Raw genomic sequence first — 14,501 nt, forward strand, 5'->3', positions numbered from 1 at the left:
ACCGGGTGCGCCCTCGCGCGAGCGGTGGGAAAAGGGGGGCGTGGCCTGCGGCACCCCCTCTCCACCGCCATATAGGGAATGGAATGCGGGGGCGGGGCCCGCCGCCGCGGCCTGAACCCGGTCACCTCTGCCGGGAAAGCCGGAAGGGTGGGGTGATCCGCGCCTTGCAGACGGGAAATATGGTAACGGCTGGGGCGGAGCGGGGACGGAAAAGACCTGGCTCCTGCCTCAGAGGCGGGACGGACGAAGCCCCTTCTGTGGCAGGAGCTCCGGCGCGTGCCTATAACAAGGCCTTGACGTTCCTCAGTGAGGCGAACTCCAAGGTGTGTCGGGGAGTGATTTTTTGGTTTTCCCTCGATTATAGGTAATACGGTAAGCGCCGTCGTCCCGGTGCCAGCTCCCGGTTGGCTCTGCGGATGTCCCGGCCTGAGAGCGCCCCAGGAGCCCCGGGGTGAAGAGCCGGGCTGTGCGGACCCGCTGTGAGTCAAATGGATTGCGATGAAGGCACTACGTCTGCCCAGGTGGGTCGTGAGGATGTGGCGACAGACCGGACGGCCGGGGTGTTTCTCGGCGATCCTTAAAAAACCGCGCCATTCGGGGCCGTGTGCTGGAGCCTCAAATTAAGTGTCCTTCCTGAAAAATATATGTATTTGTGTATATATAGATATGCTGAGGGTCTCTCGGGATCCCGCCGGCGCCGCTTTCCGCAGCACAGAGCGCCGCTCCCGCCTCCGCCGCTCCTGGAACGCGCCATGGAATTGCCTCACGGCAAGAATCGGGAGTAGCAAACACAGCCCACACCGCCTTTCCTTGCGCAGAGGGGCTCTTTGGTGTTCGTGTTACTGTGGAGCAAAAAGCATTTTTGTTTTAGTAATTACATTTTAAAAAGAAATATTTTTAATATTTTGAAATTTTATCTCGGCAGTGGGATTTACCGAGAGAGGCTTTGATGCGTCATTGTAGAGCAATCAAGGGTTTTTTTATTTTTATTGACCAAAATTAAAACCAAATATTTTCTATTAATTAAATATTTTTGAACTTTAGCTTGTAAGTGGCATTGTTTGGCGACTCGCGGTTGAAAACAACACTTACTCTCCCGGCGAGCAGCACTTGCTCGCATGCCATGCCCTGCAGAAGCCGTAATTGGAGTGACTGCCCTCCGGCAGGCTGGTTTTCCCAGACAGACTACATTTTCCGTGATGCAGCGCAACCCGCCCTCCGCGGGAGGCGGCTCCGTCAGAGAATGCGGCGGAGGAACGTAGGCATAACATTTAAAGAGGTGCAAACAACTTCGACTTAGCTCCAAACTCGCCGTCTGCTTTTGTTTCCACCAACCCCCCAGACTGGAACAATCGCTTATTTTCTGGTCGAGGGATTGAAGAGCTTTGCAGTAACTGCATTTTCCATTAAAAATGGATGAGAAAATGAATGAACCATATCAGACTTGCTGACTTAGATTTTTAAAGAAAGATCGGCAGAATCCTGAAGATGGTTTAGAATATGCAAGTACTGGCCTTTTTTTTTTTATGCTTTTAAGCTCCTAGACAGTAGCACTGATTTGAAATTTCATCGGTAGAGATTTATTTACATCTAGGTATGGAGCCTTTTTTTTTTTTAAAATCTTCTGGTGCCAGTTGCTCATAATAAGAAAACGGCTAATATTTTTTAACCAAGGAGTTTAAACTGCAGGCAGTGCCAGAACTATGTTCTGCATAGTTTATTTTTTATATATATACTACAAGTTTGGGTTTTTCTTTTGGATCATGAAAGCTACCTTCTGGGTATGGAGTGAGTTTAAAGTGATGCTTGTGCTTTTATCTATGAACTTAACAAAACACTCTTGAGGTGCCAGTTTGATAAATTCATAGATACTTTGTTGGAATATTAACTGTCTTCTTTCTGTGTTTTACAAGTGCTCTACTGGATTTATAAACTAAACTCCAATGAAATTTTGGAGGTGTTAGGGAGCCTGTATGCTGCAGGCCAGAGATGCGGTTGTAATGCTCCTACTATTAATGCATTGATCTCAGTATTTCTGAGAGCAGAGAAATGGTATACAAAGGAGGTGGAAAAAAAGAACTTCATGATTACATGTGTATGAGAGGAGAGGAAAGTTACTTTTAGTTTTCATCCCATACTTGATTAATGATTGTTCACCTCTCAAAGCAACTTTTCTTCTCAATTCTACCACTATTTCTTTTTTAAACAAGCATCTAACAAGTCAGTAAAAATACTTTGCTTAATTGGGCAGTGGCAGTTCTTTACCGGACTCGCTGCAATAAAAATAACACTAATGCCACTGGAAGAATTCTTCTCATCATAGTAAAGAAGCTTTACAGTAAAAACCAAGAAATAAGAAGAGTAAGAGGAATGACAACAACAAAACATCCATAATAAGTAGAATTAGCCTGTGTCAGTTATCTCAACTTAGTCTTTCCTCTTCAGATCTGGGCAGAAATCTTAAATTTGCTAAAGAAATCCCAGAGAAAAATAGGTGGAAAAGCTCATAGATCCACCTCTTTCATCTGTCTACCACTCATCAGGAATAGCTGCTTCCCATTCAGTCTTTAAATATTAATAGATATACAGGATGCTGGTGAAGCTCTTTTGTTTCTGGGCTGAGGAGCACACCAAGAGGTAATGGCATCTTTGCTCTTGTCATTTTGCCACAGGCACCAAGTAAACTTCTCCATGGGCTTTGGCTGCATGGGCATAGCACCTGAACAGCTTGCAAATTCTTGTCTGAGGCTGAAGTTCTTTTGTCCAGCCAGTTTTGCTCCTTGAGTTCCCTCAGCTTTCTGAAAGCAAGTGGGAAGATGTGTTGACTCCAGGGAAGAAATTCAAAGGTGTTTAAGCCATACTCAAACTGTATTTTAATTGCTAGTTAGTTTTTCTTTCAGTGGATGTTCTTGTAGAAAGCCCTTGCCAAGCTGAGCATTCCTTTCCTGTTTCTACTTCGCTTTTTTGGGAAGTTTGTCTCCCAGAGCTACCCAGAGGGGAAAGAATGGCTGCAAAACTGTAGCCGTAACTTGGTTAACTTCCTGCATGAAATCAAAGGCTATTCTATGAGCTGCATGGGAAAACACCCTTGGTTACGACTCAGTGAAATTCCTTCCTAATAATCTAAAGTGTTAGACCACTTGCAGTCATTTTTGGTCATTCCAGTAAAGCAAAAGCTTGAGCATTCTACCAGTTTGATTTAAAAGGAAGATTGCATACAGCGGCACAGTTGTCTTTGTAGGAAGCACACAGTGGTCTAAATGTAGAAAAATTATGGCAGGCAACATAATGCTAGCCAGCACAAGCCACCCCGGTGGTTAAATCTTATCTGAAAAGATGAAACTTTCTTGCATTGAAGCTGAACAAAAGTCTGGGTTCATGCACTGCATAAAATATTTTTAAACTCTCAGAGGGTAGGGGGTCAAAGATAGAAAAGGAGACATGGGAAGGGAGGCTAGAGAGTTCTTAGAGCTGAAGCTTTAAGAAAGAAAAAAAAATTACTTGAGGAAACCACACTAAAATAATCAAAACAAGAAAGACTGATTGGCCCACTGAAAGAGTTTACAGTACTAAAACAAGTCTTTTTTATCCTGTTTCTGTGTGCCTTTTAGATAACTAGGCACTTCAGTTCTTATTAGAAATCTATAGGTTTTACAAATACCAAATGTATTCTAACATCATGCAAAAGGCTGAAAAACACTGGTGTAGGTAAAAGTAGTGAATATCACTGCACTTTGCAGTGTAGTGACACTGGAAATTCAAAACGCAGGAAAAGCAGACAGTAGTGATGAGTGTTGATGAAGTTATCATCTTAAGATTGGTTAGTGCAGTGCAACTGGTCAATGCCTTTGGTTTTACAATGTTTCCTTAAAATAGATTCCTTCAGTATGTTCAGAAACTATTCTTAATTTAAGGACTTAAAAAGAACTTCTGCATTTTACTAGCCTTTAAAATCAAATACTCTAGGATGAATATTACCAGCTCTTTAGGGTTTCTCTGTTAAAGTGAAAATAAACCAGCAGCACTGAATGAGCCCTTTCAAAGTGCAGCTTTTTATTTTAATTAAATTCTATGATGATTCTAAAACTGCAGTCAGAGGCTAGAATCTAAAGCATTTAGCAAAATCTGCTTAAAGTACTAAGTGTGCTTTACCAGTATTCCAGAATGATGAAAGGAGACAAACATCTTAATCTGAGCAAAATCCTCTTCATTCATTTCTGTGTCCTCTGTCTTTTTGTGGCTTGATACTTGGCGTATGAAATCATTCTCAGGTGGGCTGAAGGGGAGGGCATTGTTTGTGCCACAGTCCTAGAGCTGTGTGAATTAGAGCTGCTCTGTATTTCCTCAGGGAACGAGCACATTCAGTTTACATTTACTGAGAATAGACCCTGGTAATGAATTATTTCTTCCTTATAAGGAGCCTTGTCTTGTGATATCTGTTGGACAGTTTAACTCACTACTGAGTTATTAAGGGTAAAAGCATCACTGTTACAAATAAAACGATAAAGTGCAAAGTGACTTCTTAAAATTAAATGCGTTGCACTGATTTAGAGTTTTGAACTCTTGGAATAGAGGAATAAGAGTGTCTCACTTTTCTTTAGAGTTTTAATTTAGCATTTGCAAAAAGTCAACAGGAGAAAATCTTGTCTCTGAGAAGACTCTAGATTTAATGTCTCTGGGAGTTTGTTGTGACCTTGTGCAGATCTGAGTTGCTAAATATATGAACACTCAAAACCAGTGTGTTCCTCTCACAGGCTTTTGTAAATGTTATTTTTAAAGGATTCTATTTTTCCAGTATTGAAATAAAAGCACTTTTGGTGAAAAATGTCTTTTTCCATGTATTCTCTCTCTTTACTGCAAGTACATGCACTTAATTGTGATAAAGTGGTTTGGAAAAAAAAAGTTTCCTCGAAGGGTTATCCTCTTCTGATCAGACATTCTCCACCAAAAATGTCATAGGCCAGTTCAGAAGTTATCAGGTGCATTATGCCACTGATCTGTCTACCACCATGTATAGGAATACCTGAGCACATATAATGTACAGAAAGTGAAATGGGCTGGTGGTTTAAAAGGAAATGTTATGGGACTGCCTTCTTGTGGATAAGCAGCCTACACAAACAACCCCTCTTTTTGTCTTCTCAGGCTTTCTCCCTTTAAACTGCACTTTACTTTAGACTCCCTTGCGTTAGACCGAGTAACTACCTTGCAGTGGTAGGCAGCATAATAATTCTTGGGCATAAACTGTGTGGAGGACATGCAAACCTCAATCTGCTATTGTCAGGCAAAAAAAGACATTGCTTATGTAGATTGTCACCTGTGGCAAAGAAGGTGAAACAACATACACTAAAAGTTTCAGAAGAGCATTTTCCGGCATGCTAAGTGCTGGTAAAATGGTTTTTAAAATGGCTTTAAAGCAAAAAAACTAAACAAAACCTGAAACAACACCACCCAGCTTGTTCCAGTGCTTACTGACCTTTTCAGTGAAGAAATTCTTCCTGATGTCCAACCTGAAGCTCCCCTGGCACAGCTTGAGGCTATGTCCTCTCATCCTGTCACTAATTGCCTGGGACAAGAGGCCGACCCCCCAGCTGGCTACAACTGCCTTTGAGGCAATTGTGGAGAGTGATAAGGTATCCCCTGAGCCTCCTCCAGGCTAAACAGCCCCACCTCCCTCAGCCGCTTCTCATGGGACTTACTCTCTACAGCCTTCCCCAGCTCCATTGCCCTTCTCTGGACACACTCCAGCACCTCAATGTCTTTCTTGTAGTGAGGGGCCCAGAACTGGACACAGGACTCGAGGTGTGGCCTCACCAGTGCCAAATACAGGGAGACAGTCAGTGCCCTGGTCCTGATGGCCAGACTGTTCTTGATCCAAGCCAGGATGCCACTGGCCTTCTGGGCCACCTGGGCACAGTGCTGGCTCATGTTCAGCTGCTGTCAACAAGCACCCCGAGGTCCTTTTCCACCGGGCAGCTTTCCAGCCACTTTGCCCCCAGCCTGCATTGCTACATGGGGTTATTGTGGCTAAAGTGTAAGACTTGGCCTTGTTGAACCTCATAACTTGGTCTCCATCAATCCAGCCTGTCTAGATCCCTCTGCAGAGTCTTCCCACGCTCCAGCAGATCAACACTACCACCCAACTTGTTGTCCACAAATTTACTGAGGGTACACTCAATCTCCTCATCCAATTCATCAGTAAAGACATTAAATGGACTTGGCCCCAATGCTGAGCCTTGAGGAACCCCACTAGTTACCGGCCGCCTGCTGGATGCAGCACCATCACCACCACCATCAATTTCTTCGTGTGTTTGCCAATCTTTTCTGAACTTCTCAGCCTTTATGAACTATAACTGAGGACACACAGAAAGTATGGAGGCAAAGAAAAGGCTGAGATAGCTAAGCAACACTTTAATGGTTCCTCTTGAAACAACAGGCATTCTTTTAAAAAGCTTGGGTACAACATCTGCTTCCTCTGACTTGGTCCCCAGTGATTCCATTTAGCAAGCTGGACTTTGAGCTGGACTTTAATTTTTTTTTTCTTAACAGTCACTGTAAAATTTGATTCTTACTGGTACTTAACTTCTTAGTTTACAAATACTTGAACAATATTGCAAACATACCTCTAGTTTTGCTCAAACTGAAACACTTAGTCAGGATTTACAGACAACTCTTTTCTTGGGTTGTATCAGAGACAAACTTACAAGGCAGTGCTCTAAATACAAGGGTTTCTGTATAGTTCAGACACGTTATGAAATTAGAGACCAAAAATTTTCTGTGTGGTGAAAAAATGCTGTGCTATCTCATTAAGCTTCATTTGGTCAAAGACAACTACACAGTGAGGAATAGTTAATAAAGACCAAATGCAAGGCTATAATATTTTGAAGGGTTGTTTTCACTTCTTTTTTTTTCCCCACACAGATTTTATCTTCTGTTTGTATCTGTACAGCAATATTTGGTGTCAGCTCCATTCTTGAGCAAAGTGTCATTTAAGTTCTTTTTTGGATTGGGTTTAACCGAGTAAACTTGGGCATTTGTTCCAGAACTTTAGAGATTATTTGAAATTTAGTAGCCCAAGTGCTAATTAGAGTGGTGTGTACTTGTTTTACCTAGTTATCCCTGCAACACGGAATGACTGAGCTGTGGAATACTGCATCCGTTCAGAGCAGTCAATTTTCAAGGTTATACACAGTTTACTAACATGTATTCTGGGTGATGTTGATATACTTTAACCTTTATTTTATACCCCATTGTCTATTTATCTGTTTCTGTCCCTTCTTTTTCTTTCCCATCGTCTTTTGACTATACTGTTGCCAGTGCATTGTACACTCTGTCTCAGTTAGTGGGACAAAATGGGTAAACTTTCCATCCACTTACTTTCTCTTTTCCTATTCTTTCTGTCCTGCAGTCTTGGAAATTGTACCAGAGCTAATATGTCAAGCTAAGCCTTGTAAACAAATTCAGTAGATAGAGATAAGCTATGGTTAGAGCCTGCAGTAAAATTTTGTCAGAGAAACCGGTACTTCCTTCTACTTCACTAGCTTCAAAGGCTTCACTGGAATCCCTTTCTTGGAGCAGGGATTTAATTTTTTTTCTACTGCTCTGTGACTAAACATCTGACTTCTGAAGTTGCTCTGAATAACAACATCTAACATTTGAAATTGCTTTGAATAGAAAGGGAGAACATTCTTCTTTTTTCTCTTTTGTGCACCAGGGATTAAGAGGAGCTGAGAGACATGCCTCTGCTACACTTTGACACTTGGAATAATAATGGCAGAATCTACTCTTATATTTCCCGAAACTCAGTGCTCTGAGCCTCTTCCAGGGTAGGTATTAGGAGATGCAAGAATTTGGCAGGTTTACTCCTGGGAAGGAAAGGACCCATCAATACTTAATACGTGCCCATGCTTCCTTGCATCAATAAATTAAACAGGACTCATGGGACAGCTGTCCCATTGCTAAACAGTGTCTACTGCTGGGCTGGACTGGGGTCCTTCAGAGGGAATAGATGCAGGCACTGTGTGTGGTGTGATTCAAATACTGCAGGAGTTATTCTGTCAGATGCTGTGACTGTGAGCTTACGTAGATGTCACTATCAGTTGCCCTGCAGATGTGATCCGTGAGCAGAAGGGGTAGAAATCTCTTCTGGTGTGTTCTGGTAAAATACGTTTTTTAGAGGTTCCAAAAATGAAGCCTTTGGGCAAGGATAGGTATATGAAGCCTTTGAATTCTTCCATTTGTAGTAAAGGTCCAACATTATGTTACTGTTCCCCAGCCTGAGAAGATGGAAGAATACCTCCAGTGCCCTAACTCAAAGCTGCTTCCCAATCAGTAAGTTTAATATATGATTCTCAGGGCTTTGTTACAAACAGCACGAAAATCACCTTGTTCTTCTGTGGTTTCAGCGATTTTGAGCAGCAACAGCACACAGCTGCTCAGGGCAGCAGCACAGGCACCAAAATTCACCATGTGCACACTGGGATGGGTCTGCATCCTGCTCTGACCTTTCAATTTATCTCTGCAAACATAAAGTCTTTGATTTTTGTTAAAAAAAAAATGTATGTGCTGCTGGAGATCTTTTCTTTAAAAAGAAAACAAGAAATCTCTAGGCTATGGGAAGTAGAATAACTGAGGAAGAGAAGGGCAGAACTAATGTGAATAAGATTTGAGGCATGAATGTATAAACCCAATCCCTTTCCAATTCCACCCTCTAAATGGCATTTACTGCCAGGGAAATTGGATCCACCCTGGTCTGATTCTAGCATCCAGAAAATCCTCCTAAAATAGCTCTGGGCCTTGCAGAAGTTGTAGTTTCCTCTCCCAGTAATTGATGCTGTAGTGACAGCCTCCATCTGGTGCTCATGAGATGCAGTTACCACATCTGCTAAGGGAAGGAAGGCAACTTTTTCCCTTTGCTCAGAATCTCTTGCCTTGTCTGCAGTGGTGGTCCTAGGAGTGAAAAATTGCTGCTAAGTTTGAGCACTTCTTAAAAGGCATGCTGTCCCCCACAGTGACAACCCAGAAACGAAATTACAACCTTGCTTACTCAGAGTTTAAGACGCGTACATGAAGAGAAAACACTTAAAGGAGTACCTGAGGATTGGTCTAAGTTGCATTATTGCCATTGAATGTGGGTTTATTTCATACTGTTTACTAAATGGAGAATAACTATGGTGACATTCAGGACATGCTTTGTATGGATCTGCCAACATGATCCTGAAATTAGCATTCAGAAAGCAACTGTTTGAAATTAGCTTGAGAACTGAAAAATAATGTTTTAGATTACAGTCCATATGGGAATATACTTCAGCATCTGCAGTGTGAAAATTATGCAAAATTTATTATTTTAACTTATGCTGATCTCAGCAAGAGTATTTGTGGTATCATTTGTGTAGCTCTTCCTTTGATGAGTGAAAGCATAATGTTATAAATACTAATAGCCAGTGGTGATTCAGACAAGATGCGTAACAACCATAATTTTGTGTGAAGCACACCTAAAAAACACAAGTACTACTAGCCTTTTATGAACAACTGTAATGCAGAAAGAGTTGAAATCTTTTTTCCAAGTTTACTTGGGGGACAAAAAAAGAAAATGACAATTCTTAGACAAGATGAATGTTCTACTGTCTGCATATAAAGAAAAAAGGTGTGGAGTGAATGAGACTAAGGAGAGGAATATAAAAGGAAATTCTAGATCTAAGTAAGTCCCCTGCTATCCCAGTTATAAACTGTTGATAATCTTAGTCTAGTAAATACTTCTAGTTGTTGCAATGTTATGATGTTCTTGCAGAAATCCTTTATACAGGAAGGTGTGGTTTGACAGAATGAAGGTTGACTGACTTATAGCTTGCTTCTTCATGTCTCTCCATGGGTCATTTATTTCTGAAAGAAGCAGGGTCAACGTAACTACACCTTTCTCATTGAGTCACACCAGCTGTTGCAAGTAATGCTGAATAAAAATAATTCTCTGGTTACTCTGCCTGCACTTTTGTCTATGGTTAACTTCACTGTTTTTATTTAAGTCAGTCTCTTTTGTGTGCATCTGTCACCTAGCAGGAAAGAAATGTTTATGTAAATAAGTTTCACAAGTCATTTAGGAGATGTGTAGGAAAATGTAGAACTGCTTTTAACTAACTTGTGAAAATTGGCTAGATTTTAAGCTGACTCTGCCCTCTCAACAGATACTCAGAACAGTCACTGCTCTTTATTGCTACAATACACCATCTTGGAATAACACATTAGCCAGTCTGATGGAATATTTTATGTAGGGTTTCTACTTCATGTAAGTCAGTGCTGTAAATGGCAGTTACATCTGCAAAGAACACTCATCCATTGCTACTCTCATGGGTAAATGTGGTACATTTAGGAAGGGTTATGTTAGTTCTCAGAATCATATGGATCTATAGAAATGGTGGAAATGTTTCTAGTAAAACACAAAAGACTGAATAATTAAGTTTTTTTTTTCTCTCATGAAATGGTTGAGGTTGGAAGGGATGTTAAAGATCAATCTAGTTCCAGCCCCTTGCCATGGGCAGGGACACCTTCCACTAGACGAGGTTGCTGGGGCACTTCCAGGGATGGGGCATCCACAGCAGGTGGTGAGGCAACCTGTGCCAGTGCTTGACAGTAATGACTTTCTTCCATATGTCTAGTCTAAACCTGTTCTCTTTCAATTCAAAGCCTTTACCCCTGGTTCTATCACTTCATGCCCTTGTCAAAAGACCTTCTCAGCTTTGTTGTAGCCCTTTAGGTACTGGAAGGCTGCTCTAAGGTCTCCCCAAAGCTTTTTCTCCCCCAGGCTGAATAACCCCAACTCTCTGAGCCTTTCCTCATAGGAGAGGTGCTCCATCCTTTTGATAATCTTTGTGGTCTCCTCTGGACCCTCTCCAACAGGTCAATGTCCTTCCTGTGCTGGGAACCCCAGAGCTGAATGCAGCACTGCAGGTAGGGTTTCACAAGAGCAGAGTAGAGGGGCAGAATTACCTCCCTCGCCTGCTGGCCACACTGCTTTTGACGCAGCCCAGGATACAATTGGCTTTCTGGGCTGTGAGCACATATTGCTGAGTTACATTGAGCTTTTCATCAGCCAGCACCCCCAAGTCCTTCTCAGCAAGGCTGCTCTCAACCCATTTTCTGCTCAGCCTGTATTAGTACTTGTGATTGCCCCAACCCAGGTGCGAGACCTTGCCACTTGGCCTTGTTGACCTTTTTGAGCTTTGCAAGGGCACACTTCTCAAGCCTGTCAAGGTCCCTCTGTATGACATCCCTTTCCCTCCAGTGTGTACACCACACAGCTTGGTGTTAGTGGAAAACTTGCTGAAGTTGCACTCAATCCCACTGTCTATGTCACCAACAAAGATGTTAAACGGTGCCAGTCAAAATTCCAGACCCTGAAGAATACCACTCATCACTGGTCTCCACTTGGACATTGAGCCATTCACAATTTTTTGAGTGTGACCATTAACACCAGGGGTCCATCCATCAAATCCATGTCTCTCCAATTCAGAGTCAAGGATGTCATGTGGGGCAGTGTTAAATGCTTTGCACAAGTCCATGTAGATGATGTCAGTTGCTCTTGCCTCATCCACCCCCTCAGTAACCCCATCAAAGAAGGCTACCAGATTTGTTAGGCACAATTTGCCTTTAGTGAAGCTATGTTGGCTGTCACCAATCACCTCCTTATTTTCCATGTGTCTTAACATAGCTTCCAGGAGGATCTGTTCCATGATCTTGCCTGGTATCAAGGTGAGACTGACTGGCCTGTAGTCCCCACATCTTCCTTATTTCCCTTTTAAAAAATAGGGGTTATTTTTCCTCAGTGGGAACTTCACTGGACTGCCACAACTTCAGAAATATGATGAATGGTGGCTTAGTCACTTCCTCTGCCAGTTCCCTCAGGACCCTTGGATACATGTCACCAGGTCCCATCAACTTGTGCACCTTCAGGTGCCTTACATGGTCTCAAACATGATCTACAGACAGTGTTTCTACATTATGCCAGCCCCTGCATTTGCTTTCTGCAGCTTCTGCAACTTGGGCAGTGTGGCTGGAGCAGTTGCCAGTGAAGTCTTTGAGGCAAAAAAGTCACTGGGTGCCTCAGCCTTTTTCATGTTTTGGGTAACATGATCTCCCATTTCCTTTTGCAGAGGACTCACACTTTCCATCGTCTTTCTTTTATCACCAGTGTATCTATAGAAGCTTTTCTTTTGGCTTTCACATCCCTCACTAGATTTAATACTCTCAGGGCTTTAGCTTTTCTAGCCTGATCCCTGGCTGCTCAGACAATCTCTGTGTATTCTTCCCAGGGTACCTGTCCATGCATTAACCCTCTGTAGGCTTTGTTTTTGTGTTTGAGTTTGTCCAGGAGCAACATGTTCATCCATTCAGGTCTCCCGATACTTTTGTCCAACCTCCTCTTTATTGGGATACATTGCTCCTGAGTTTGGAGGACCTTGAGCCTTGAAGATTAACCAGCTTTCTGGGGTCCCTCTTTCCTCCAGGGCTTTATCCCATGGCGCTCTAACAAGGAGATCCCTGAAGAGGCCAAAGTCTATTCTCCTGAAGTCCAGGGTAATGAGCTTCCTGTGTGCCCTCCTCACTGCCCTAAGGATCTTGAACTCTAGTGTTTCATGGTCACTGCAGGCCAAGCTGTCCTTGAGCTTCGCATTCCTCACCAGCCCCTCCTTATTGGTAAGGACAAGGTCCAGCATAGCACCTCTGCTCATTAGGCCCTCAACCACTAGGAGAAGGAAGTTACTGTCACTGTATTCCAGCAACCTCCTGGATTGCCTGTGCCCTGCTGTGTTGTCCCTCCAACAGATATTGGGGTGGTGGAGAGCTCCCATAAGGACCAGGGCTTGTGAATGCCCTGGTATTTTTGAAGTATACAGAGAACGCCCAAACTTCATAAAGTGATAAAACTAGCTTTAAAGTAACACATTCAGATAACTTCAATTCAGTGTTCATACTCAAACCAACCAAACAACTATCTGTATTGCTATGGTCTGTTCACAGTAAATTTGAAACTGGGATGTTTTGTTAGAAGTTTTAGCAGTAAAAAGGGTAAAGAGGACAATCCAGATGATTATTGGCTAGCAACTGTATAGGCAAAAACTTCATAACATATGTAAGTGATCAAAGAAAATCAGTAGAACTTATGTTGGTCAATATGGGTATAGGACAAACAGTTCCGACCACAGTTTTAGTAAACAACACACTTAGTAAAAACGATACTGTTTACATAACAATAGTGGTTATGCAATATTTAGACTTCCTCCAAACATTTTACTTACTGCTGCATGACACTTTTTATATGTCATACTAATTTGATCAATATGATCTGTTAATTAGTAGAGTATTGATTAACTGGCAGCCAAAACCAGAACAGTAAATGGAGGATCCTAACTGAACAAGTATATTTATATAGGCATTATTTTAGGAATTGTTTTTTGCTATGTATTATTTAATGCTTGTTTTAAATTACATCAAACATTGTACAAAATTATTAATGATACTCACAGATGACACAAAAGATTGAAGATGTAATAAGCAACAAAGATAAGTCATTGATGTAGTCCAGATGTCTTTAATAAGTTGGGGGCAAACAGACAAGTGATTTGTGGATAATTATTAAAGTAATACATTTGCCTTACCAAACTCCAGATATGAAAAATGGAGAAGACACACAAATTTGGAGCCATTGAAGGCCAATAGAGCAAGGTGTTCTCAAAGTAAAATTCTCTAGCAAACTCAGCCTTTTGTTTTAGGGGAGTCTAAGCCTCCAATTTGTTGGCCTGGGTTTCCTTCTATATTTTGGCTCTGATAATCTCTGAAGTGTTCCATTATGTTACCTGCTTACACAACTTTATTTTGGCATCTCAGAGTAATGCTAAAAGATCTCCATGCTATAAATTGGCTCTACTTTTGAACCTTGAGCCAGTATTTTTAAACATGTCTTATACCATAGATGCATCACAACTTCTGTTAACCTTTCTCTGCCTTGCATGACCTTTTCACATGTTTTGGTACAGCTGTAACAAAAAAGGGAATAAAACCAGACCTGCAGACAATTCCCATAACCTAATAATCAGTCATGTTATGGTAAAGCTGATACTGCTATTACCTCTTCCATCCTCAGAAATTTGTGTTTTGCTGGACTTAAGAACTGAAAATGCTGGTTTGAATTTTTTTTTCTGTTAATGAGATTTTATTTGGGGATTTGGAGAAGGAATGAAGACATGCAGAGATATTTGTCAAGGAAGGTAATGAATGAACTCTTAAATATGGTACTTTAGTCAAAATGCCTTGTATAATTCTTGGCTATATTAAAAGAAATCTCTTAAGGACTGCATAGACAATACTGGTTATATGTTTTGCACTGAAACAATTTTTCATTAATTTGCCCTGTGCAGTTTAGGATTCAAGAAGACTTGCTATACAGAAAAGGTTGAAAGAAGAATCAGAAAAGTCATTGATTCATGTGACATGATACAAGGAAGTTTTTT

The 14,501-nt window shown here is 41.7% G+C and overlaps 1 long non-coding RNA gene across 1 annotated transcript; it reads left to right on the top strand.

Annotated features, from left to right (window-relative positions):
• Positions 1-63: 63 nt before the first annotated feature.
• LOC113961293 lies at positions 64-10,494 on the top strand. Its single transcript, XR_003532258.1, has 3 exons — positions 64-521; positions 7,712-7,823; positions 9,788-10,494. It is a non-coding gene; the product is annotated as an uncharacterized LOC113961293 (long non-coding RNA).
• Positions 10,495-14,501: the final 4,007 nt, after the last annotated feature.

This window comes from Neopelma chrysocephalum, unplaced genomic scaffold (assembly GCF_003984885.1).
Source record: "Neopelma chrysocephalum unplaced genomic scaffold, ASM398488v2 Primary Assembly neopelma1_97102, whole genome shotgun sequence".
Classification (NCBI taxonomy): domain Eukaryota; kingdom Metazoa; phylum Chordata; class Aves; order Passeriformes; family Pipridae; genus Neopelma; species Neopelma chrysocephalum.